The 25,235-nt window shown below is 36.9% G+C and overlaps 1 protein-coding gene and 2 pseudogenes across 1 annotated transcript in view; all 3 read right to left on the bottom strand.

Annotated features, from left to right (window-relative positions):
* Positions 1-25,235, bottom strand: part of LOC128594023 (ankyrin repeat domain-containing protein 26-like) — a 57,456-nt gene that overhangs the window by 14,604 nt on the left and 17,617 nt on the right. The gene's annotated exons all lie outside the window — the stretch shown is intronic.
* On the bottom strand, positions 4,538-5,368 carry LOC128594816 (CAP-Gly domain-containing linker protein 1-like; annotated as a pseudogene).
* On the bottom strand, positions 9,845-11,930 carry LOC128594022 (succinyl-CoA:3-ketoacid coenzyme A transferase 1, mitochondrial-like; annotated as a pseudogene).

Below are 25,235 nucleotides of genomic sequence, written 5' to 3'. Positions count from 1 at the left end.
CTCCAGGCACATACTGGGAGCTGGCTGGTCAATGCATGGCTGAAGCCTGAGGAAACTCCTTGAGGGACTTATCTTAATTGGACTTTGAACTTTGGGCAAAGGGGGGAAATGTCACAGGGAAAAGTAAAAACTCATATGTATATTAGCGCACCACCATGGTACTATTAAGGCCTGAGTAGAGAACCCACCAAGAGTCACAGTCCCTAAAATCTCAGTGCTGAAAAGTAATTAATATTTGCACCTGCAGAAACAAGCTGATATTGAGACCCCAAATTAAAATATATTGGAGTCTCAAAAAGGGGGAATGAGAGATGATACCCGAGAAGGGTGAGATCTAGAAGAACAGGTTTTCTCAAGGAGACCACAATTATACACATGCAGGGTCCTCTCCACAGTGACTCAGCTCTTGGGTATTTGTAAACTTAACTTCCTGAAACTTGGAAATTTCCAAGTTCTGTGAAATCCTGTAGTTCTGTAGGGGCGGGAATGTCATCTCCTGCTTGATTCAAACTGGCCGGTGAGAAGGGTACCTGTGGGGTGGAACTTTTTGACTGTCAATAAAAAGGGAAAGACCAAGACAGTTGGGGAGCATGGCCATTTGGAATTCTTCTATGCCGTAAGCTCCCGGCTGGTGAATAAAGCCCTTCCTCTTATAAACGTGGTGTTTGGTTGCTCTTTCTCTTCATTGGGCCTTGTATTCCTGCAACAGTTAAATAATTAAAAATATACACAGGACCTTTGAAAAACATGACAGCCAATACACTACTATACCTATCAATTCTTCCATAATGTGAATGGCTTAAATTCTCCTCCAAGAAACACAGGTTGGGTGACTGGATAAAAAACAAACAAACAAACAAACAAAAAACTCAGACCATATGTCTGTAGCCTACAGGAGACTAATCTTATCTCAAAGAAGAAAGAAAGACTCAGGATGAAAGGATGGGTCATTCATTTACAGGCAAATGAAAATCAGAAAAGCAGGAGTTGCCATCTTATTTGCAGATATAATTTGATTTAAGCCAACTAAAATAAGAAAAAATAAGGAAGATACTACATATTTGTCAAGGGAAACACTCACTGTGAAGAGATTTCAATAATTAACATTTATACACCCTACCTGAATGCTCCTCAATTTATAAAGAAAAGACTAACTGACATGACTAATTTGATATCTTCCTGCAGTATAATAGTTGGAGATTTTAACACCCCTTTGGCGGTTCTGGATAGACCCTCCACGAAGAAACTAAAGAAGGAAACAATGTACTTAAACTTCACCCTGGGGAAAATTTACAGAACATTTCATGTTAATAAAACTGAATACACATTCTTCTCTTCATCCCATGGATCATCCTCCAAAGTTGATCATATCTTAGGACACAAGTCTAATTGTATCAAATTCAAAAGAATAGAAATGATTCCTTGTCTTTCTTCGACTGTGATGACAGAATAAAAATTGAACTCAACAGTAGCAGAAATCTTCATACTCAAGCAAAGTCATGGAAAGAATGATAGCTGGATTAAATATGAGATTAAGAAAGAAATCATCAGATTTGGCGATCAAATAATAATGAAGACAGAAACTGTGGGATACTGCAAAGGCAGTCCTTAGAGGGAAATACATAGTATTAGATACCTTCATCAAGAAAACAGAAAGGGAGCAAGTCAGCAACTTATTAGGACATCTCAAGAAACTGGAAAAAGAAGAACAATCTAATTACAAACCCACCATATGAAAAGAAATAACCAAAATTAAAGCAGAATTAAATAAAATTGAAAACAAAAGAATCATTCAGTAGTTCAGCATAACAAAAATTTGGTTCTTTGGAAAGGTGAATAAAATCAATAAATCTCTGGCTAGACTAACCAATAAACAGAAAAGTAAAATCTATAATAACTTCTATCAGAAACAAAAAAGGAAATAACAACAGATAACACAGAAATTCAAAAAAAAATCTTCAATGATTACTGTAATAAAACTCTATTCTCAGAAATATGAAAATGTGGAGGAAATGGACCAATACCTGGAAGTACGCCACCTTCCTAAATTCAACCAGAAAGAATTAGAGATTTCAAATAGACCTATATTCTGCACTGAAATAGCAGCAAGTATATAGACTCTCCAAAAAAAGAAAATCCTGGGACCAGATGATTTCACATCAGAATTCTACCAAATCTTCAAAGAGGAACTAGTACCTACATTACATGATATTTTCTAAAACAAAGTTAAGGAAGGAATACTCCCCAACACATTCTATGAAGCAAATACCACCCTTATTCCCAAACCAGGAAATGGCCCAACAAAGAAAGATAATTATAGAATAATACCATTAATAAATATTGATGCAGAAATATTCAATAAGATCCTATAAAAAAGAATTCAACAACATATTAAAAAAGTTATACACTACGTTCAAGTTGGTTTTATTCTAGGGTTACCAGTTTAGCTCAACATATATAAACCTATAATTATAATATGCCATATAAATAAAATCAAAAACCATATAATTCTATCCATTGATACAGAAAAGGATTTTGATAATATCGTTTCATGATTAGCATACTTAAGAAATAGGCTTAGAGGGGCTATATCTTACACTGATAGAGGACATCTACAGCAAATGCAAAGCCAATAGTATATTGAATGGAGTAAAATTGAAAACATTTCCACTCATATCTGGAACTAGACAAGGATGCCCACTGTCACCACTGTTATTCAACACAGTACTAGAAGTCCTAGACTTCTCAATCAGGCAAGAGAAGGGGATCAAGGTTATTCAAATAAGGACAGAAGAGGTCAAACTCTCACTTTTTCAGATAATCTTATACCTGGAAAACCCCAGGGACTCAAATATGAAGCACTTAGAAGTGATCAAGGGATATAGCAGTGTCTCGGGATACAAAATCAATACCTGTGAATTAGTAGCTTTTATATATACCAACAATAGTCAAGCCAAAAATATGGTCAAGGACTCTATTCCTTTTCCAGTAGTGCCAAAGAAGATGAAATACTTGGAAATATATCTAGCAAAAGATGTGAAACATATCTGTAAAGAGAACTATGAAACCTTGAGAAAAGAACTAGACGAAGATGTTAATAAATGGAAGAACATACCATGCCCATGGCTGGGAAGAATCAACATTGTTAAAATTTCCATAATACCCAAAGAAATCTATAGATTCAATGCAATACCCATCAAAGCACCAATGTCAGACCTTTAAGATCTTGAAAAAATAGTACGTCAATTCATATGGAACCAGAAAAACCCTATTAGTAAATAAAATTCTTAGAAATAAAAAGAAATCTGGAGGCATCACGTTGCCAAATTTTAGGTTATACTCCAAGTCTATCGTGATTAAAACAGCGTGGTACTGGCAGAAAAACAGAGATGTAGATATACGGACTAGCATAGAGTATCTATAAAGGAACCCAGACACATTGTCACTTTTCCTTTGATAAGTGACAGATGGTGAAGGATATTCAGTTCTTTCCCACTTCAAAACAACCACAGCTCAACCTCAGAGAGACCCCAGGTGGACAGCCCATGTCTAGAGTTCTCAACAGATTGACCTGGACAGTACAATCACTGCCTGCTAGGGAGAGATCAAAGGGTCTCTTAATTCCTAGATAGTAGAAATCCACAGACATTTACAGCCAACATACACAAGAGGATGGAGACTGCCCCCTCCTGTGTATGACCAATTCTGAAAAGATCACTAGCCATAGTTAGGACTAAGGCATCAGCACCTCCAGCCTTGTAAGTCTGAACTGGAAATCAGTTCATTTACCCTTCAAAGTCCAAACATGGTGTCAGTGCCCAGCCCTTTAAAGTCCAAACCAGGCATCAATGACTGCACCCTTTGAGAGTCCACACTCCCACAGGCAAAAGTCCCAACCAGGAGTCAGTGGCTTCACCCTTGAATGTCCAAATCACGGTCAGCACCCCCACCCATTAAACTCCCAATCTGAAGGTTTTTACTTTGATAATATCCAAGTAATGTATTTTTGGTGTTGCTTCAATTGCCTGGAGGGGTCCCCTCATAAAGGATACTGCCAGGTGAATTTCTTCAAGGGTTTGCCCTGCACTCTCTCAAAGTATCTTTATAGTGTGATGTCTTACGTTTAAATCTTTTACCTAGATTTGTTGATGGCATCAAAAATTAACATATGAGGGCGGCGCCTGTGGCTCAGTCGGTAAGGCGCCGGCCCCATATACCGAGGGTGGCGGGTTCAAACCCGGCCCCGGCCGAACTGCAACCAAAAAATAGCTGGGTGTTGTGGCGGGCGCCTGTAGTCCCAGCTACTCGGGAGGCTGAGGCAAGAGAATCGCTTAAGCCTAGGAGTTGGAGGTTGCTGTGAGCTGTGTGAGGCCACGGCACTCTACCGAGGGCCATAAAGTGAGACTCTGTCTCTACAAAAAAAAAAAAAAAAAAATTAACATATGAGTTCTCCTGAAGTCTGTACACACAATGCTGGTGTTAAATTGCTTAAACACTAACACGCCTGAAAAAGCCAAGTTCTTGACTTGAGGCTTCATCAGAAGGTCTTGTGGTCATTGCAGTTGGCTGCCCAGTGGCCAAACATCTCTCAGATCTCACAGTATGGGCGTTCCTCACTCTGACTGCCATGGTGTGTAGAGTGGGGAGGGTCATCAGACATCTGTGTCTGGGTAGGACAATCCTCTGTGTCATGCAGCTCAAAGCAGTCACAAATGTCACAGAAGAGGCAAGACTTCTTCTTAGACTGTTTCTCCTGGTCATCACTGTCATAATTGTTGAGCTCATCCCCATTCCCATTGAGGGCTGCTTCTGACATCATCTCTACCTTCATCTTGAGATCTTGATTCTTCCTTTGACGGTCCACTATTACTGAATTTAGGAAATCAATCTGACTCTCCTGGGCTCTTTCATCCTCTTCTGCCTGAGTATCAGTATTACCTGAGGAGCTGTTGAGCTGCCTCTTGTTTTCTTTGAGTTGAAGCTCCAAGTTCTTTACCTTGAGCTCAAGCTTCACCTTATCGGGCTCTAGAGACTGAACAACTGAATGCAAGGACTTGGCAGAGGCGTTTTCTCTCCTGAGCACTGTGACCTCATTTCTCAGTTTTTCCAGCTCTGCATCCTTTTCTGTGAGTAAGGCACTAGTTATACTGATGGATTTTTGCAAGGAGGCTTTTTCTTCATCTGCATCTTTTATGTACTTGGATTCTCTTTTTTTCATTTCTAACAACTGATTATTGAACACAGATCTTTCCTCTTCCAGCTTTCGATGACTTGTGACTTCGTCTATGCTTCTCCCCAGCTCCTCGGCAAGTTTAATGTTCTCTTCTTGCAATGCTGACTTCTGTGTACAGACTTCAGGAGAACTCATATGTTATTTTTTGCTGCCATCAACAAATCTAAGAAAATATTTTTTTCTTCACAAATCACACTTTAGTCTCCCCTTATAAGTTAGATTGATAAATTAAATAATTAGTAGGTGAGTTTTCACCTCTTATTTTGTTTTCTTAAGTTTGAAGACATTGCACCAGATGCCATTACATTCTTTGTCCCTCATAAAAAAAAATCCCTACCCATACAATACCTTATTTAAAGTAACTAAATTATGCCGTTACTTTTCGTATTTGCACTAAAATATTTCCAGGCTGCATTTGTATATTTAGGTTTTTGGTTAAGCTTTGACACTGGAATGAGTTGAAAAAATGTGCCATTTTGCATTTTAATCTACTCATTTAAAAGTATTTTATTCAAAGAAATATCTGAGCTTTTTTGCACTACCTGTTATCAGTAGTGCCTTTATTTCAGGCTTGATAATACTTAGGTGTGATTATAAAATCATGAAACAGGTAAAGGGAGGGGGAAGCCCCCAACTGCTGTGGGGACATTTTATAATCTATATGCTGCATCCACTTTCTATACTGTGTTTTGTTTATTGGTTTTGCATAATTTTAGCTTATAGATATATGTATATATTTTTTTAAAAGCTATATTTTGGGAAAAACCATATACAATGTGTCTTTCTTTTCAGGTATTTACCTTTATGAAAATGAAAACACTGAAAACGATCATCTGAACATAAAAGACTAGTCCAAAAAATAGCATCATAAGGCTTTGCAATTATTTTTTCCTTTTGTTTTCATTTTGTTTCTTTACCAAATTCTAATAACTGGAAGAAGTTTCGCCAATACATTTTTCCTTCTCTAGCAGATATCCCCAGCAATAAATTAATTTAATAATAAGCCAGTATAAAAAACCTAAATTAACCAGTTAATCTATAATCTACCTTTACAAGTTTAACTGTTTTTAGATGAATGTATGATGAGAAATTCAATGTTAATAATTTTGGATTTTCTTATCACAAAAAATAAAATGAAGGACCTCAACCAACAGAACAGTCTGTCAGCCAGTTTGAATCTATTTATCTTCATTTGAATGTCTTTTAGAATATGTAAAAAGTAATAAAATGCATCTTCCATGCTACATGTATAGTAAGAACTTCTATAATTGTATATATGCTTTTGATGTATTTTCCCCTGAAGATTATCAACTGTGTTTGACAAGTGAATATTAAGTTAATCTGTTAATAATTGAAATTTGGGGTTATAAACATAATAGGAGTTGTTTCACAAACAGAAAACATGTAAAACAGTATTGAAATTTGAGAAAAGAAGTGTTCTGTATCTACTTTAATAAACGGTTATGGTAAAAAAAAAAATCTTTTACCTAGTAAGATTCAATTTTTGTTAATCGTGAAATGTGTGGATCCAGTTTCAGTCTTCTACATGTTGCCAGCCAATTACCAGCACCATTTGTTAAATAGGGAATCTTTGCCCCAATTTAAATTTTTGATAAGCTTATCAAAGATCAAATAACAATAGTATCTTGGTTCATTTCTTGGTTCTCTATTCTGTTCTATATAGCTACCTCTCCATTTTTGTGCCAGTACTATGCTGTTTTGATCACTATAGATTTATAGTATAGTCTGAAATATGATAGCATGATTCCTCCTGATTTGTTTTTATTTCTGAATAGTGTCTTGGCTATTAGATTTTTTTTCTGATTCCATATAAAATTAGGTACTATTTTTCCAGATCTTTAACGTATGAAAGTGGTGCTTTAACAGGGATTGCATTAAATTTGTATTTTGCTTTGGATAAAATGTACATTTTAACAAAGTTGATTCTTCCAAGCCATGAGCATGGGGTATGTTTTTCCATTTGTTAATGTCTTCAGTTAGTTCTTTTCTCAGAGTTTCATAGTTCTCTTTATAGAGATCTTTCACATCCTTTGTTATGAATTCCCAAATATTTCATCTTTGGCACTACTGTAAAAGGAATAGAGTCCTTGACTGTTTTTTTCAGCTTGACTATTATTGGTATATATAAAAGCTACTGATTTGTGAGCATGGTTTTTGTATCCTGAGACACTGTTATATTCCTTGATCACTTCTAAGAGTTTTGCAGTTGAGTCCCTGGGGTTTTCCAGGTATAAAATCATATTATCTGTGAAGAGTGAAAGTTTGATCTCTGAGCTTCTGCACAGCTATGAACACAGCAAGTAAAGCAAGCAGACAGCCCTCAGAATGAGAGAAGATATTTGCAGGTTATTTTTCTGACAAAGGCTTAATAACCAGAATCCACAAAGAACTTAAAATTATTAAGAAGAAAAGAACAAGTGATCCCATTTCATTGTGGGCAAGAGAATTGAACAGAAGCTTCTCTGAAGAAGACAAGCATGTGACCTACAGACACATGAAAATCTGCTCATCATCTTTAATCATCAGAGAAATGAAAATCAAAACCCCTTTGAGATATCATCTAACTCCAGTAAGAGTAGCCCACATCGCAAAATCAACAAACTACACGTTAGTGTGGATGTGGAAAGAAGGGAACACTTCTGCATTGCTGGTGGGAATGGAGGCTAATATGTTACTTTTGGAAAGAAGTTTGGAGAACACTTAAGGAACTAAAAGTAGACCTGCCGTTCCATCCTGCAGTTCCTCTACTAGGTATATATCCAAAAGACTAAAAGTCATTTTACAACAAAGATATTTGCATCAGATTGTTTATTGTGGCTCAATTCATAATTGGCAACTCATGGAAGAAGCTCAAGTGCCTTTGAATGGATTAATAAATTGTGGTATCTGTATATCCTGGAATATTATGCAGCCTTTAAAAAGATGGAGACTTTACCCCTTTTATGTTTACATGGATGGAGCTGGAACATATTCTTCTTAGTAAAGTATCTCAAGAATGTAAAAAAAAAGTATCCAATGTACTCAGTACTATTATGAAACCAATTTATAATCACGCACATTTTCATATGAAAGACAAAACAGAAATATAGCCCAGGATGAAGGAGGGGAAGGAAAAGGGTGGTTGGAGGGTGGGAGGGTAAAACAGTGAGACCTCGTCTATCATGCATATTGCAAGGGTACATATCAAATCCATTAAGTGTAGACTATAAATGTCTTACCACAATAATTAAGTGAAGTGAAGGCTTTGTTAACAAGTTTTATGTAAGGATTCTAAATTGTATATAAAGGAGCACATTATATCCCATTAATGCATTAATGTATACAGTTATGATTTAATAAAAATAAAGAAGGGGAAAATTTAAAATAAATAAAGTCCCAATTAGGTAGTAATGGCTCTGTCTTAACAGGGGTCAGTACCTCTGCACCAGCATCAGTGGCTCCACCCTTAAAGTCTGAAAAGAGGTTAGTGCTACTGCCCTCAGTGCAATGTCGCATGCATTTCTTTCTCCCAAATGTCCCTCTCTTCCCATTCCTCTCTGCCTCTACTGAAGTCACTGTTTCCCAGCTTCTATCCATATAATGAATGCCCAGACCAACATGGGAATGGCCACACACTCTGAGCTCTGCAGGAGGTAGACCTTCAGACTGCCAGACAAGGGGGAAAGCTTGGAATGAAAGTTCAGAATTGCAGGAAGAGTATTTATTTTCATGCTGAGCAGGATAATGCCTAGGCTTATGGGGGGGCCACTCTGGAGGAGGAAGAGGCCCAGTATTTAGCAGCTCTCACTCTCACTCAGGGGGTAAAATGAGAGGTCTTTTGTCCCCTTCTCACTTGCAGAGAAAACAATGCAGCATGCCTCCTGCTTTGGGGAGGAGACTCTTTTTCTCCTGGCAACAGGCTTTCTACCTGGAATTTGTTCATTAGCACCTCTTTCTTGGAATCACAGGTTTACACAGCTGGTATCATGTGTGCTTGTCTATTTTTTTTCCTATCTCAGCTCCCCTCTTTCAGTTTCAGAGGCCAAATCTGTCCAGAATCTCCCCTTCTGGTCAGGAGCCTCTGGGGAAACTTGCCTCTAGTGGGCCATCTTCCTGCCCACCTCTGTCGAGTACTTTTAAGAGAATAAATTCTAAATGGCTGCATAAAGCCTGAAATATTAGAAGAAAACTAATCAGGTACTGCTCGTTAGTATACAGTAAACCTTTCTAGTTTTTAGCCTTCTTCCTCTAGGCTGCCTGGAGCAGTTGAAACCTTAAATACAAAGGGTTTAAAATGAAAAACATCCAGCCTGGGACAGGTGTCCACATTTCAGTTTGTGATCTGTTTCACTGCAAGAGTTTTGCTGAAAGTGAAAAAGTCATACCTGGTGCTCTTCTGTGTGTCTTCCCGTCAGGCCTTCCTAGAGCCCAGAGTTAGCCCTTTCTTCTTGTCCTCATGGAACACAGCTTGTGTGTGAATCCAGATTTAAGCCTTAAAATAATTATGGTCTTCAGTTGATTGATGCTTTCCTCCAGGAACAAGACATCACTGGGACCGATGAACTTGCATTCTTGGATTGTTTGATGGATTCACAGATAACCTGGGTGATATTACTTTTCAGTAATAATGCAGTTGACACACTGCTTTCCAGTCAGTGGTAAGGTACATTTCTTCATGTTTTTATGTACATTTTCTTTTTCTGAATGCTCTTTGGTGACCACCACTTTGGTTTTGGCACTGGATGCTAAATCCATAGCACCACCATTCCTTTTATCATCTTCCCAGAAATTGTCCAGTTAGCCAGGTCACTTTATCTGGAAACCTGCATTGTTCCTATCATTGTTAGATTGACATTTCCCCCTCTAATCATTGCAAATGATTCATGGCTGGAGAAAAAAGACATGTTAATACGCTGTTTAGGATATTGCATCCTCATTGATAAGTGACATATGTTTGTAATTTCCCCCTTATAATAATATATTTTCTCCAATTTTATTTATTTTTTTTTTGTAGAGACAGAGTCTCACCTTATCACCCTCGGTAGAGTGCCGTGGCATCACACAGCTCACAGCAACCTCCAAATCCTTGGGCTTAGGCGAATCTCTTGACTCAGCCTCCCAAGTAGGTGGGACTACAGGCGCCCGCCACAACGCCCGGCTATTTTTTTGTTGCAGTTTGGCCGGGGCTGGGTTTGAACCCACCACCCTCGGCATATGGGGCCGGTGCCCTACCCGCTGAGCCACAGGCGCCGCCCTATTTTCTCCAATTTTAATATCAGGTGTACACAGATCAAGTAGAATGATCTTGAAGTATTTTTTCTTTTTCTATCATCTATAAGATTTGGCATGATCTGTTTTTCGAAATTATCTTTTACTTTTATTTATAAATATCAGTTGTCTATTTTTTGAGACTTAAAAAAAATAATAAATTAACTAATGATTCCATCCTGAATCTGAGTCAAAGCATTCTATTATAGACATACTCTTATCCGACAATGTGAATGTTACTTTCTTTGCATTATTATCATTATTGCTTAATATTTTGATGTAGCAATTGTCTGATTTCTTTTCTGAATGTATTTATGTTCATTCATTCTTTACGAGGTTTTTGTTTCTAGTCCTTATCTTAAACATTGTTATTGTTATTAAATTTTAAGCCTTTTTAATTTTGTGAAGGCAAAAAAATGGAAACCTAATAAACACATGTATATTATGTAAAAATAAACAAATAAAAAAAGAATAACAGCTGTTTCCCTGCCTGCATTGATTAGATCTTCATTGGCTTCGTGTTGTATTGGATATGGACCATGCCATCCTCAAACTCAAGAGCTGCCCACTCGATGATACGTTCCCTTATATCATCTCCAGGTTTCCCAAATTTGGCTTTTCCATTTACATCTTTGCGAATTGATAAACACTCAATTATTTTCTCATTGTTTTTTCCCTTTATAAGGTGAGATACCTAAATCTGAGGAATATGAATGTCTTCTGGAGCAAATGTGCCAATATCCACAATTTCTCCAACCTCTACCACTGTTATTGCTGCAGCTTTGCTCATTGGAAAATTGAAATTCCTCCTGATTTTCCTGAAAATTACATTTCCTGCTCATTCTGCCTTCCAGGCTTTCACCAAAGCTAAAACCCCTGTAATTGCTTCCTCCACAGTAAAGCACTGACCACTGAACTCCCTCACCTCTCTTGACCTGCTGGCAGTGATGATGCTGAAATCTTTTTTGTATTTGATTGGAATCCTCCTTCTTATACCAGGATCCCATACTTTGTGCTGGTGTTAAATACAGAAACCCCAGCCCCACCTGCAGGAATCTTCCCTGCAAGTGCACGCTGAGGTGTCAGCTCTACTTCTAATTCACCAGATAAGTACTGTCATTCCAATTCTGCGTTTTCTCCCCACTGGAGTAGACCATACATTTTATCTGCTTGTATCGAAGTCCAAAGTTGTCAACCTTTGCATGGTTGCTAACTGCAGCTAGTCCTTTTACTCCAGTAAGGTTCTCTGGAATTCCACACAGACCAAAACCACCAATCAGAACTGTTGCACCATTGGGTTTGTGTTTTACAGCTTCCACTGGAGTACTGGTAGAAAAATTGCAAACACGTCCCTGGGACCAGGCACTCCAGAGGCATGGGAAGAGGCACAGAACCACAGCCCACAGGAGAGTAGTTTTAAGGCAGCCATCTGTGAGCTGGAGCACGTCTGAGTATGTCAGTGTGCCTGGCCCAGGTTGCCGCCAAGTCACTGGGAAGGAACCGCCTACCAGGTGCTTGAATGTGCATCCAGTAACATCCTTGAGGCTGCCTGTACAAAGGGCCAGCCACACACTGCCTGCTGCTGGTTTATAAATAAGTGAGGCTGGGAGGGGTCCTCACTGGGGAGTGGAGGCTCTTGTCACAGTGTGGGATGGTTGCAAAGGTTCATGGCCTCATAGTGGCCGGGTACTCTCCTGGATCTTGATGTGTTTAAGGCAGCTGTGCTGAAGTGCCCTTGGCCCTGCAGCCCCTAGGCCAGCCTTTCAGCTTTGATGGGGTGCAAATGGCCATCTTCCACTAGGTCAGCAATGATCCTTGGCCTGGGGTTCAGTGTCCTCCAGGGATGGGGTGGGGGTGTCCTGAGGGGCTTGCTACTTTTCCAAGCCATTGTGCTGTGAATGTGTGAGCTGAGGAGGGAGCATGTTTTTCTTCCCATGCCAGTGCAGCATTTTCAATTCTCAAGTTGACCTAATTTTTATAGACTGGACATGTACCACATGGACATACTGGTACAGTAGGCCAAGTGCCTTATGCTGACCATCTCTATATGCTGCCCAGTTTGCTATAGTCCCTTGGCTGGTCAACTTACAAAGGTTCTATAGTAGTTAAAGTGAACACACTGCCTGAAGGAATTTACATGTTCAAAGCAATCCCTATAAAAATATCAATGTCCTTGTTCATGGAATTAGAAAAAGCAATTCTTAAGTTCATAAGGAACCAAAAAAGACAGAAAAGACAAAGCAATCTTCAACAAAAAGAAAAAAATTTGAGGCATCACATTGCCTGACTTCAAATTATACTAGAGGGATATAGTGGCCAAAACACTATGGGACAGTGCATATAAAAATAGTCATGTAGATCAATGAAACATCATGGTGAACGCAGAAATTAAGCCACATACAGCTAACTGATCTTTGACAAAATTGACAAGAAGAAACACTAAGGAATATTTGACACTCTTTCAACACATGGTGTAGGAAAATTGAATTCTCATATGGAAAAGAATGAAGTTAGACCTATGTCCCCACCATATACAAAAATAAATGAATAAACACTTGAATGGGAGACATGAAATTATAAAAATGGGAGAATAAAACCTGGGAAAACTTTTCTGGATGTTAGTCTAGGCAAATAATTCATGATTAAGACCTCAAAAGCACAGGCAATAAACAAAAATTTTAAAGTGAGACTTAATGAAACGATGAAGCTGCACAGCAAAAGAAATGATCAACCTAATTAACAGAAAACCTACAGAATAGAAGAAAACATTTGCAAACTATACATCTGACAGTGAACAAATATCCAGAATATACAAGGAACTCGAACAACTTGACAACAACAGAAAACTGTTACCCCCATTTAAACCCAGCCCTGGCCAAAAACTGCAAAAAAAATTAAAAAATAATAATAATAAATAAAAAAAGACAAAAGATTAACATGCCAGGGAAAATTTAGAGTAAAAAGAACTCTTATACACCATTGGTGGGAATGAAAATTATTGTAACCTTTATGGAAAACAGTATGGATATTTCACAAGGAACCAAATTAGAACTACTGTATGATATAGCAATCCCACTTTGGGGTTCCTTTGTCTTTTTATTAGATCATAACTGTGTACATTACTGCATTTATGGGGTACAATGTGCTAATTTTATATATCGTTTGGAATATTTACATCAAACTGGTTAACATAGAGTTCACCTCACTTATTTAATTTTTGTGATTAGACATTTATACTTTACTATTATTTGGCACGTACCCTTGCAATATGCACAGTATGTGAGGTCCCACTAATTACCTCCTGCCACCTATCCACCCCACCCCCTACCCTCGCCCTCCTCTTCTCTCCTTCTTTCTGGACCACAATTGTGTTTTATATTTTGTATGAAAGTGTGGGTGATTATATATTGATTTCATTATAGTATTGAGTACATTGTTTTTTTTTGTTTGTTTATTTTTTGTCCATTCTTGAGATATTTTACTGAGAAGAATATGATCCAGATCCATCCCTGTAAACATAAACCTGGTAAAGCCTCCATCTTTTTAATGGCTGCATAATATTCCCTGGTATACATATAGCATAATCCACTTTTGGGTGTCTTCCCAAAGAAAAAGAAACCAATACATTAAAAGGACACCTGCACTAATATGTTTATCCAACATATTGCCATTATAGTAGCAAAAATATGGAATCAACTAGAGTGTGCATCAATGGCAGATTGGATAAAGAATATGTGGGGTATATAAACAATGGAATACTATTGAGATGTAAAAAAAAAAAATGAAATCATGTCTTTTTCAGCCATATAGATGAAATGCAGGCCATTACCTTAAGTGAAACAACTCAGACACAGAAAGACAAATCCTGTATGTTCTCACTTGTTAAGTGAGAGCTGAATAATACATGTACACAGGAGCAGAGTGTGGAACAATGGATTTTGGAAGGGGGAGGAAGGTGGAGGATAGGAGGTTGCTTAGTGGGTACAATGTGCATTGCTTCAGTGACATGTATATGGAAAGCCCTGACTTCACCACAATGCATTATATCTATGTAACACAATTGTACTTATACCCCATGAATACATACAAATAACAATAAGTGGGAAAGAGTTAAAAATACAGTAAAATTGAAAAAGAAGACATACTGACTTCTTCAGTTCTATACTCACCATAGGTGAGATAGGCCTAAAGCCGTCAGAATCAGTATCCTGAGCAAAATGTCAATTCTAGCATAAATCCAAGGAAAAAAGCCTCAATAGAAGATAAAGAGCTTTATGCAGATCTTTGTAAGTTGATTAGTGAGTGCTCTCCTTCTTGCATTTGAAATTAGTATGTTTCCGACAGTGTTTGCCAAGTCCCTTTAGCCAGAAGTTATAAATTACCTATATGGCTGCTCCCCTTGTGCTTCCCATTGTGCAGACCTCCCTGAAGTGGGGTTTCCTTGTCCTTATTCCCTCAGGCAGGCAATATTCCAGACTTAGGTGCAATAAAATCCTAACCTGAAAGAAGGTCTAACGGGGTTTAAATTTGTCGAGTCTCAAAAATGAGTGTTGTCAGTTGGAAAAAAAATAGATGAAATAACCATGCGGTTAAACTATGAGTCTCTTACACATACACCAATGGTTTCACTGATTGTGAATTAAGACTTTCTGAAGACTCCCAATTATTAAAAATAAAACTTCATACCTTGTATTTTGGGCCAGGGCCAGGTTTGAACCCACCACCTCTTGCATACATGGGGGCCGCACCCTACTCCTTTGAGCCACAGGCACTGTCCTCATGCCTTACATCTTTTATCAGATTCCCAATGGTTGGAATTTATTTCCTTCCAACCTCAAAAACATGATCTTTTAGTATGATTCCAATTTGCTGGTCATTGTGTACATTCATCTCTCTCATACGAGACCATATGAGTATGTGTATAGACATGGTCTTAATTTCTTTTCACATTACAAACAAAATAATGGCAGCATACACATCTGCCTTTCAAAATTTCTGAGTAGAAGATGATGGAGGTTGACATATTTGGACATTAGCTCTTTTTTTGTTTCCAGATACAAGGCAAAAATAAAAATGGATGGCTTTCAAAATGATTTTTGAGCTAGTAACTTGATAATTTAACATGTATTTAACTTAAGTATATCACACACAAGTGTGCATAATTTATAAATATAAAACAGTGAATTTTTAAAAGAAAACATTCAGAAAACCCTTTACTATTGTCTCATATGTCTGCATGTGGTCATTATCCCCTTTCTAAACTTTAAACATTTTACATTACTTCTATTGCCATAAATTATCTTTGCCTATTTTGAAACTTTACATAAGTTGAGTTACAGGAAGTACTCTTTTATATAAGGCCACTTATAATCAACTTCACATTTGTAGAGGTTTTTTTTTTTTGTATGTTACATGTAGAAATGGTATATTGATATTTTTACTGTAAAATGGTATTAAAATTTGTTTCTATGACTATACCATGATTTCATTTATCTTTGGCTTTCTCAGTAAGCGGGCTGAGAAATAAAGGCTTCAAATATACATATATACATATACATAATATTTCTTTTACTTTTTAAAGAAAAAACTAAGAATTTTCTATGCAGATCTCAGTTTTCAATGCCTTGATTAAAAGGAATCCACAGACTAAATAAAGAACTTTGATAGCTAACATTTTAAACATTAATAAAGGTTTATTTCTAGTTCTGAAAGAGCAAAATTATTGAGTGAAGTCATCAAATACAGAAGTGAATGTCAATGTAACAATAATTGAATGGGAGTAAATTAAAAATAAAAGATTTAAAGACACAACAGAAAAACAAGCTCCTTTCACTTAACTCCATCTCTATCAAAACAAGAAAAAAAAAAACACATCTCAACCAAAGGTGTTGAATTCCAAATGTAGTATTTTCTCTTAATATAAAATGATAATTTGAAGAATTATTCTACACTTCATTCTGCCTCTTGTCTGGGCAACATTTCAGAGTGGAAGAGAATGACTTCAGTTCTGTCAAGGCCAGGCCAGTGCTTGATTCGTCTCTATAACTCCATTATCTACCACAGCGTCTTTGCCAGAGTGTTCAATAAATGCTCTGAGTGAAGAAAAAAAGTGTGTATGTGTGTGGATATATATATATATGTATCTCCATATATATATACACACACACACATATATATATACTTACATATTTTTTCCTTAAACATGCACATACATACTAGGGAAAAACTGATATAAGTATTTAAGCGTCTACTGTCAGCAATGGATACAAGACAATCTGCTTTTTATATTACTATAAAATTCTACTAATTCAGTATTAATCTGAATTTTAGTTATAATCTAATGATATTTGATATTTCACTCCATGTGGATCTCATTATAATTTAATAATTTTAGATTTTAAAATGAATGAGAATGCTTTAAGCACCTGTTTTTCTTATTATAGCTACTACCTGATCAGATCTAAAATTATTCTGGCTAGAATACAGTATATATAAACAAACATGTATTTGAGTGAGCCCTACAAACACTCATAGGTAGTTTAAAATTATTAATGGAACAGGCCCATTTAGGTTTGGAGGACATAGATAAATTCTAGCACCATAATATTTATATTTTGAAGGGAAGAGAATTAGTACTATGTACCAGGCATTCAACACACAAAAATAGAATTGTGTTAGCCTTCGTGTCTCATGTTCCATAATCACTTTACTTATTTACTCTTCTAGACCTATTTAGAAAGCTCAATGTTTAACTGCCCCTTGAAACCAGCAAAAGCAAAAAGAAAACTTTAAGACCACCAGAAAATCTAAAATACAGTAAATAAGTACTATAGTAATACTCTTCTAATAACATGAGGACTACTAAGATAATTTTCAGATTTAAATGAGAAATTTCATTCTAAGATGAGGATAGAAAGGGAGAATACAAAACGCAATTATTAAAAAAACATGAACCTTGATTCAGATATAATTGTTCTTTCAACAAGATCTGGACACTTTAATTTAAAATTAACTAATAAATCTCAAATCTGTATTGTTTTTAAGATTATTTTGTTTAAAAATAACACATTGCAGACTTGGTTCCTCCCCCTCTGCTGGAAGCTCCAGTGCTTTGTATTCCTTCTGTATTCCTTCTTTTTTTATTATTATTATTAGATCATAGCTGTGTACAGTAATACGATCATGGGGCACCATACACTGGTTTTATAAACAGTTCGACTCATTTTCATCACACTGGTTAACATAGATGTTGGCGTGGATGTGGAGAAAAGGGAACATTTCTACACTGCTGGTAGGAATGCAAATTAATACATTCCTTTTGGAAAGATGTTTGGAGAACACTTAGAGATCTAAAAATAGATCTGCCATTCAATCCTATAATTCGTCTACTAGGTATATACCCAGAAGACCAAAAATCACATTATAACAAAGATATTTGTTCCAGAATGTTTACTGCAGCCCGATTCACAATTGTTAAGTCATGGAAAAAGCCCAAGTTCCCATCGATCTACGAATGGATCAATAAATTGTGGTACATGTACACCATGGAATATTATGTAGCTTTAAAGAAAGATGGAGACTTTACCTCTTTCATGTTTACATGGATGGAGCTGGAACATATTCTTCTTAGTAAAGCATCTCAAGAATGGAAGAAAAAGTATCCAATGTACTCTGTATTCCTTTCTATCTAACAAATCCTATCTTAAAACTGAAAAAAGAAATAACACATTTTAGAATTAAAATTCCCATTGTGCTAAAAGGGAGATTGGGAAGGCCCTGAGAGGCCAACTAAGGTCTGTACAACTGGATAGAAGAAGAAATTGGGTTGACTCACCAAGCTCTGTCTCCTTAAGCTGGACCCTGGCTTTGCACAGGCCTGTCCCAGGCACTGTGGGGGAGCTATGCCTCATCATAGGGGTGGAGGCTGAGCAATCAGCAGCCCAGAAACCTTTCGGAAGGATTTTCTGAAAAGGAAGCCCAGGATATGGACCCCTAGAGGTGACGTCACTTCCTAGGCAATAGACCCCAGCAGAATCTGCAACCTTGGGAACCAGAAACTCACATTCCAGAGACAGCTCCCTCCCAGCTCCTTTGGCAGTTGTCGTCCAAGGGATGTTACTGCTCTTTCCTGACTGCCCAAAGCCCTGGGCTCAGGAAGCCCTGATGGGAGTCTTTTCTAACACTGAAGGTCGTGGCTCAGCTCTCACCCCTGACATCTCAGGTATTTTGGCAGATAGGGCCCAAGATAACACAGGATGGCCCAGGGCAGGCCAGGACAGATGAGACCACCTCTCTGATCTCACCTGGGAAGTCCCATCACATTTCCCTGTGAGAAGAAGTGGCCATAGGTGTAGCTGGTCCTAGGTGTGAATGGGCAGTTGGGGTTAGGGCCCTCGTGGCCCATCACGCTCGTGCCCAGTCATGGCTGGCAGGTAGGGGTGCTGGGTGCTGCTCTTCAGCCCTAATGCTCTTTCTGAGCCCTCACAGTCTTATTTTAATTCATTCTGGGTTGGATATCAGTACAGACTCAAATATGTCTGTGATCTGCAGAGCAAAGGGTAACATGTGCAGAAGCAGCAGGAATGAAAAAAAAAAGGGGGGGGAAGAAGAAGAAAGAAGGAAGAAAGAGAAATACCGGCAGACAGGGCCATCACTGTCATGCCTCCTGGACCAGCTGCAGGTCATCGTGCTTGCACAGCTCCAGGCAGGAGACTGTGCAGGAGCTGACTAGGGGGTCACCATCACCCACAGAATCTCCCTGGGTGACAGTCAGATACACCACACAGCCACCAGGAGTCAGCTCTGGCTCAGCCTCCTGCCAGATGCTATCCTGGAGATCTTAGTAACTCCAAGGTGTGGGGGAGTGAGGAGAATGTAACTAAATGTGTATTGTTCATTTGCCTTCATTTTGAAAAGGAAACAAACAAACAAACAACAACAACAAAAAGACACAGGGCAGGAACTACAGGAAAGCCATCTTAGGGAAGGTTTTATTTTATTTTATTTTTATTTTTTATTAAATCATAGCTGTGTACATTAATGTGATCATGGGGCACCATACACTAGTTTCATAGACCATTTGACATTTTTTCTTCACACTGGTTAACATAGCCTTCCTGGCATTTTCTTAGTTATTGTGCTAAGACATTTACATTCCATATTTACTAAGTTTCACATATACCCTTGTAAGATGCACTGCAGGGAGGTTTCATTTTAAAAATAAAGACATCAAGTTAAAGGGATTGGATGGGAAAGTAGCAGTGAGGGGCTAGGAAAGATGACACAATCAGTAATATTTTCCTACAGAGCAGGAAAGAGGGGAATATAGTTGGACAAAATCAAAGAGACAAGCTTTCAACTTAAAGAGATTTGTCCCTCGTGGGATTTACTCCAATGATATTTGTTGACTTTGTGACAGTAACTTGAAGCATTTCTTTAAATCACCAGGGTAGTAAGAGGTGAATCCACTTGAAAAAATTCATGGGGAATGTGAGAATTTACAAGATTCAAAAGTCTTGGGGCAACATCTGAAATTTTTATGAAGATAACAAGACATGTTAGGACACCAAATAAGTTTAAAGGTCATTGGGTGACTTGTGATGCTATAACTAAAACTGGCTGACATTCTAATGATGTTCTGTGACACAGCCATGGGAAGGGTGACATTTGGAGTCAGTTGGGACTGGAATCCTGATCACTGGAAATGGTGAAAATTGGAGAGGCATGATAATTTTGTTCTTCTACGTGTATGTCAGATGCATGTGAACCTGAGCAGAGCTGGGGGTAATGTGAGAGTGGTGGAGACACTACTCTGGTGGGGGCACATGGGCATCAGGAGTGACCATGTGAGGATGTATTGATGAGACAGGGTCTCTGATGGTTCATTTCAGAAGAGACACATTCAGGTCATACTTCTACTCAGTATCTGTTCCCTAAAATATGTGAGTGTGGATCTGAAATTTTGGGATGATAGAGCTAAGTTTATATTCTAGGTCTGTTACTGTCTAACATGAAACTTTGTTATATACACCTTCTGAATATTATTGACATAAAATGTTAAATGGATATCTAATTCATAACTGACCAGGTTATTATAAGGATTAATAAGAAAATGGATACATACCAGTCATAGTTTCTCAACTGATATCACTGGAATTATTTTCTCCATTTGGAACCTTGGAGTCAAAGGGTTATCATCCAAACCCTGCTCATGATACATTATTATTTCTTCCTTCATGCTATATATCTCATAATTAACACTGTTTCATAAAGGACTTCAGATATCAAAAATCTATTCATAAACATAAATTGTGAAATGAGGTAATAATCCTACTAACAGTCTTTTCCAGCTCTTCCAGTAGGAAGAGCTATATAAGTCAGTGCATAAAATAAAAAAAAAATATATTTGTTTGATGATACTGTAATGATTGTAATAAATCAAAACATCGACAATGGCCACAGTACTGGTAAACCAAAATAATGTCTGTTTAAATTTGAATCTATCATGGGCAATTGATTACTCCCTTGACTTGGCAATTATGAATTGGGCTGCAATAAACATTTGGCCATGGAATACCATGCAGCCATAAAAAGATGGTGGCATCACACGTTTTATGTTTACCTGATGGAGCTGGAACATACTCATCTTAGTAAAGTATCTCAAGAATGGAAAAAAGGTATCCAACGTATTCAATATTACTATGAAATCAGTATATAATAACCTACACATTCATAGGTATAGAAGGCACCTGTGAGAAATACTTTGGCAATAAGAGATTGGGGAAGGATTTAACATCATTGGGTCTCATTAGTGAGATGCACGAAAGCATGAAAGAATGCACATCATTGGTTAGATGTGCATAGGCGACCATAGGATTACTTCTATAAATAGCTTCAGGAGAAGTTAGCAAGGGCTCGTCCTTTGGCTCCTATTCTTGCTCAGAGGATGGCTGATCTGTGCTCTCCTACTAAGACTGCTGCTGAGATGCTCACTTCTGCTAATATTAACTGTGACTTCTAAGGTGCTTTGGCACTCAAGACCTGAACAAGACTTACCCTGAGTAAACTGGCACAGCAACCCACATCCAGACACTTAAGTGGGCTGGCTGGAGACCTAGGGTCTCGGCTCCTATGGCCCTAGGTTGGGACGAAGACACGGCATCTTGGGCTCCAACATATAGGATTGGTAAAACATAACTATAGTCCAGAAAGAAGGAGGGAAGAGGAAAGAGAGGGGAGGGGTGAGGAGGCTGGGAGGAAGAAGGGTTTTTGGGGGATCCAACCTAATGTGCACAAAGCAATGATACATTTCTATACTATTAAGAATAGAGTATGAATGTTTTTGCCACAACAAATAAGTAAGCAAGGAGACGGTTATGTTAATCAGTTAGATGTAAGCATTCCAAATTGTATATCAAATCAGCACATTGTACCCTGTAAATGCATTAATGTACACAGTTATGATTTAATAAAGAATTTTAAAAAATAAATTTGAATCTATTACTACATATTATACTAGCTATAAAATACAAATAACCTAACTCTCAACTCCACTGAAATATCAATGACAACTTGGTGGTTTGGTTGCTAAGCAGCCGGCATGAGGGCAGTTTGTATATGGAAACGCAGCAATACTGGTTTCAACTGCAAAATTCACTGAATAGTTAATAGGCCAAGAAACATTATTTAAAACATAAATAAATTTTTATTATAAAGATATGGTATAAATTATTTTCTTTTCGCAAAGATTCTCCCATGTGATACATTGAATGAAAAACAGTACACCATTTAAACAGCCCAGTAAGAACATTTTATCATCTTTCTGATTATGGAACTTTTTTCTGTAAAATTTGTATATATTCTCATGTGCTTTTCCAACTAGAACTTGGTTTACATTTAACACATCATATGATTAAAGGAGAAGATATGTCGAATCCAGATGCATATTCAGAAGCAGCTAGGAAATAAAAAAGAATTTTTGACTAAAAGATTTCATAATTAACTGAGTATAAGTCAGTAAAGAAGAATTAAGAAGTTATCCAATATTACAGAGGATTAAAACTATATCTGCACAGTTATGTTAATAATGAAAAATTATCAAGAATAATATGCCTAATGCTACATATTAATTATAAATTAATTATCACTGTGGTTAAATTATCAGTTTCTCCTTGTCTCATTCTTCATTCATCTATTCTACAGTCCTATGCTAAGGTACTGTGGCAAGCATTGAAATTACAAGATATAATATAGTCCATCCCTCAACAAATGTCTACAATAACCTGAAAAATGAGACAGGCCATTTCCAGAGTCACAGACACCATGACAGGCACAAATCAGGACAGTACTGAAACATGCACACAGAAGCCATCCTAGTTTTGTGTCAGCATTATAGGCTTTTTGGTGGAGACAATATGTAGGTTGCCTGAAGGACAAGGGAGAGGAAGAAGCTAACACACACAGCTGATGGGGGTGGGGAAAGAACATGCGGAATCCTAAGTGGTTTAGTTGAGCCAGTTGCTAGAAGACAGGGGCAGAGCACAGTAAGTCCTAAGAGATAAAGCTGAATAACTTCACATAAACCAAATTGATTTAAGTATTTTTATTCCCATGCTAAGGAATTTGGTACTTTTCCTAAGGGCAAAAGAAAACTAATGACAAGTAAATGACCAGACATTGAAAATGTCACCTGTCAAGTGACTGCTAATGAGCTATAATGGCTTGACTAAGTGTTACTACATGTGTCTGGGGACCTTTGGCCTTAAATCACTAGGTAAACCTGAGAAGTTGGTGAGTCCTTTGCTTTCCAGGAATAGCTTCAGTGTGCTGAGAATCCCTCAGAAATGGCAGAAGTGAAGGAAGTGTAAAGCCAGAGAAGAAGATGCATAGCCTTCCCTCCCAAGATGTTTAAAGCTGTGAAACATGATGCATTAAACGAAGCATGTGTACACTCTTCATGATGAGTGTCTATGTGTTCACAGTTTTCAGTAGATGTGTGTGAGAAAAAAAAAAATGTAATGTAGTATCCTTTGACCACACAATAAAGAGTGGTGCCACTTGCTCTATCAAGTTCATTTCAGAAATCAATAATTAATCTTAATTCATAAATGTTGGCAACAAATCCTAGATCTGAAAAAAGACAAATATTATTTATAATGTTTAATTTAAACAAGAGATATTATCATGGGAATGACATATTTCTTACAAAATGCGTCCTTTAAACAAAAAATTTAGAAACTAGATCTGACGAGCATTTTTAAATAAAAGAATAATCACATGAATGAAAATAAATTCCAGCTTATTTTAAGTTTACATACTAGAGAACATCAAAATGTAATGCTATTTATAATAATCTGATAAAATACAATTACCATAGGTTTACTATTGAATATACATCATTTCAGAGCCCTGATTTTTCTATTTATTAATATAAAGGTCAAACAACTGAAGTCATATTTTGTAATCTATGTATTTTTTTGTTAATTCTCAGCAAAACTCTGTTATTTATAAAAGTTGAATCAGTTTTTTCACTTTAGTTGATTTTCTCTTAAAAATGATCTTTGCACTCTCCAGTTTTAGAAAATTAGAATTTTAAGTATGTTCAAAGCTAATAACTTTTCATCTCAGAATCTTAAACATATACATGAAGTTTCATTGTCGTAATGTCCTATCCAAATTCTACTGACAAAAGATTAAGTGTAAATATTATGCCATCTGTGCTATTATTAACCTTTCCTTATTCATACAGATACAAAAACTTCAGAAAATTTGCTTGAAGAAAAGAATAAATACAGGTTAAAGCTCATTTTCAAACTTAGTTTCTTTGATTCAAGACTTTGTGTAACAGGATTAGACGCAAAAGTATAAATAACTTGTTAATCATAACTTTGTTTTTTTCAGAAATAACTACCATTTTTTAATATTAGATTAATTACAGTTGTTAGGTAAATTATTAAATGTGTGAAACAAACTATATTGCAAGTGTCTCCATCTTGAGTATCCTTATTTAACTCTTGTATAAAATGTGTTCTCTTACTAAGTGCCAAAAATAGGATCTCAAATACTCTACTGAATATAGTTAATGTTTTGTATTGATAATATAATATCCAAGGGATTTATAAATTATAGACATAAAGTCAATTTTTTTGAAATGTTATAAAACATTTTGTAGAGATTGGGGGTCTCACTATCTTGTACAAACTAGACTCAAACTCCTGGCCTCAAGTGATCAACCCACCTTGGCTTCCAAAAGTGTTGGAATCACAGGCCACTTTGCCCACACGAGATAAGTTAAAATGGTTTCCTAATATTTTCATAGATTGTTTTCCATAACATTTCTGTGATAATGTTATTGACAGGATTATAAAATACATAATGAAACCATACTAACTAGGTCTTATAAAAGTAAAACTTTAATACCAAATATAAAGAGAAGCTTTTACAGAATGAATACTCACATTACCATCAATAAAGACTATGTAAAATGTACATCCTTACATGACTTGAATTAAGGAACTACTAGTGTAATCTTATTAGCTTTCCCCAGGGAGCTGTTCTTTTAAATAATCGCTACATATGTGTGGATTTTTTTAACTCCTTTATGCCTGATTCACAAACTGTTTTATATACATTTTACTCATATAAAAATGAAATACTCTTCTCAACAGATTGCTTAATTCTGTGCTAAAGGAGTGTTTTCTCTAGATGGAGAATACTTTTTATATAACATATTTAA

The sequence above is a fragment of the Nycticebus coucang genome, chromosome 9 (genome assembly GCF_027406575.1).
Source record: "Nycticebus coucang isolate mNycCou1 chromosome 9, mNycCou1.pri, whole genome shotgun sequence".
Taxonomy (NCBI): domain Eukaryota; kingdom Metazoa; phylum Chordata; class Mammalia; order Primates; family Lorisidae; genus Nycticebus; species Nycticebus coucang.
The sequence above is the reverse complement of the archived record's forward strand: the minus strand, read 5'-3'. Positions and strand labels throughout refer to the sequence as shown.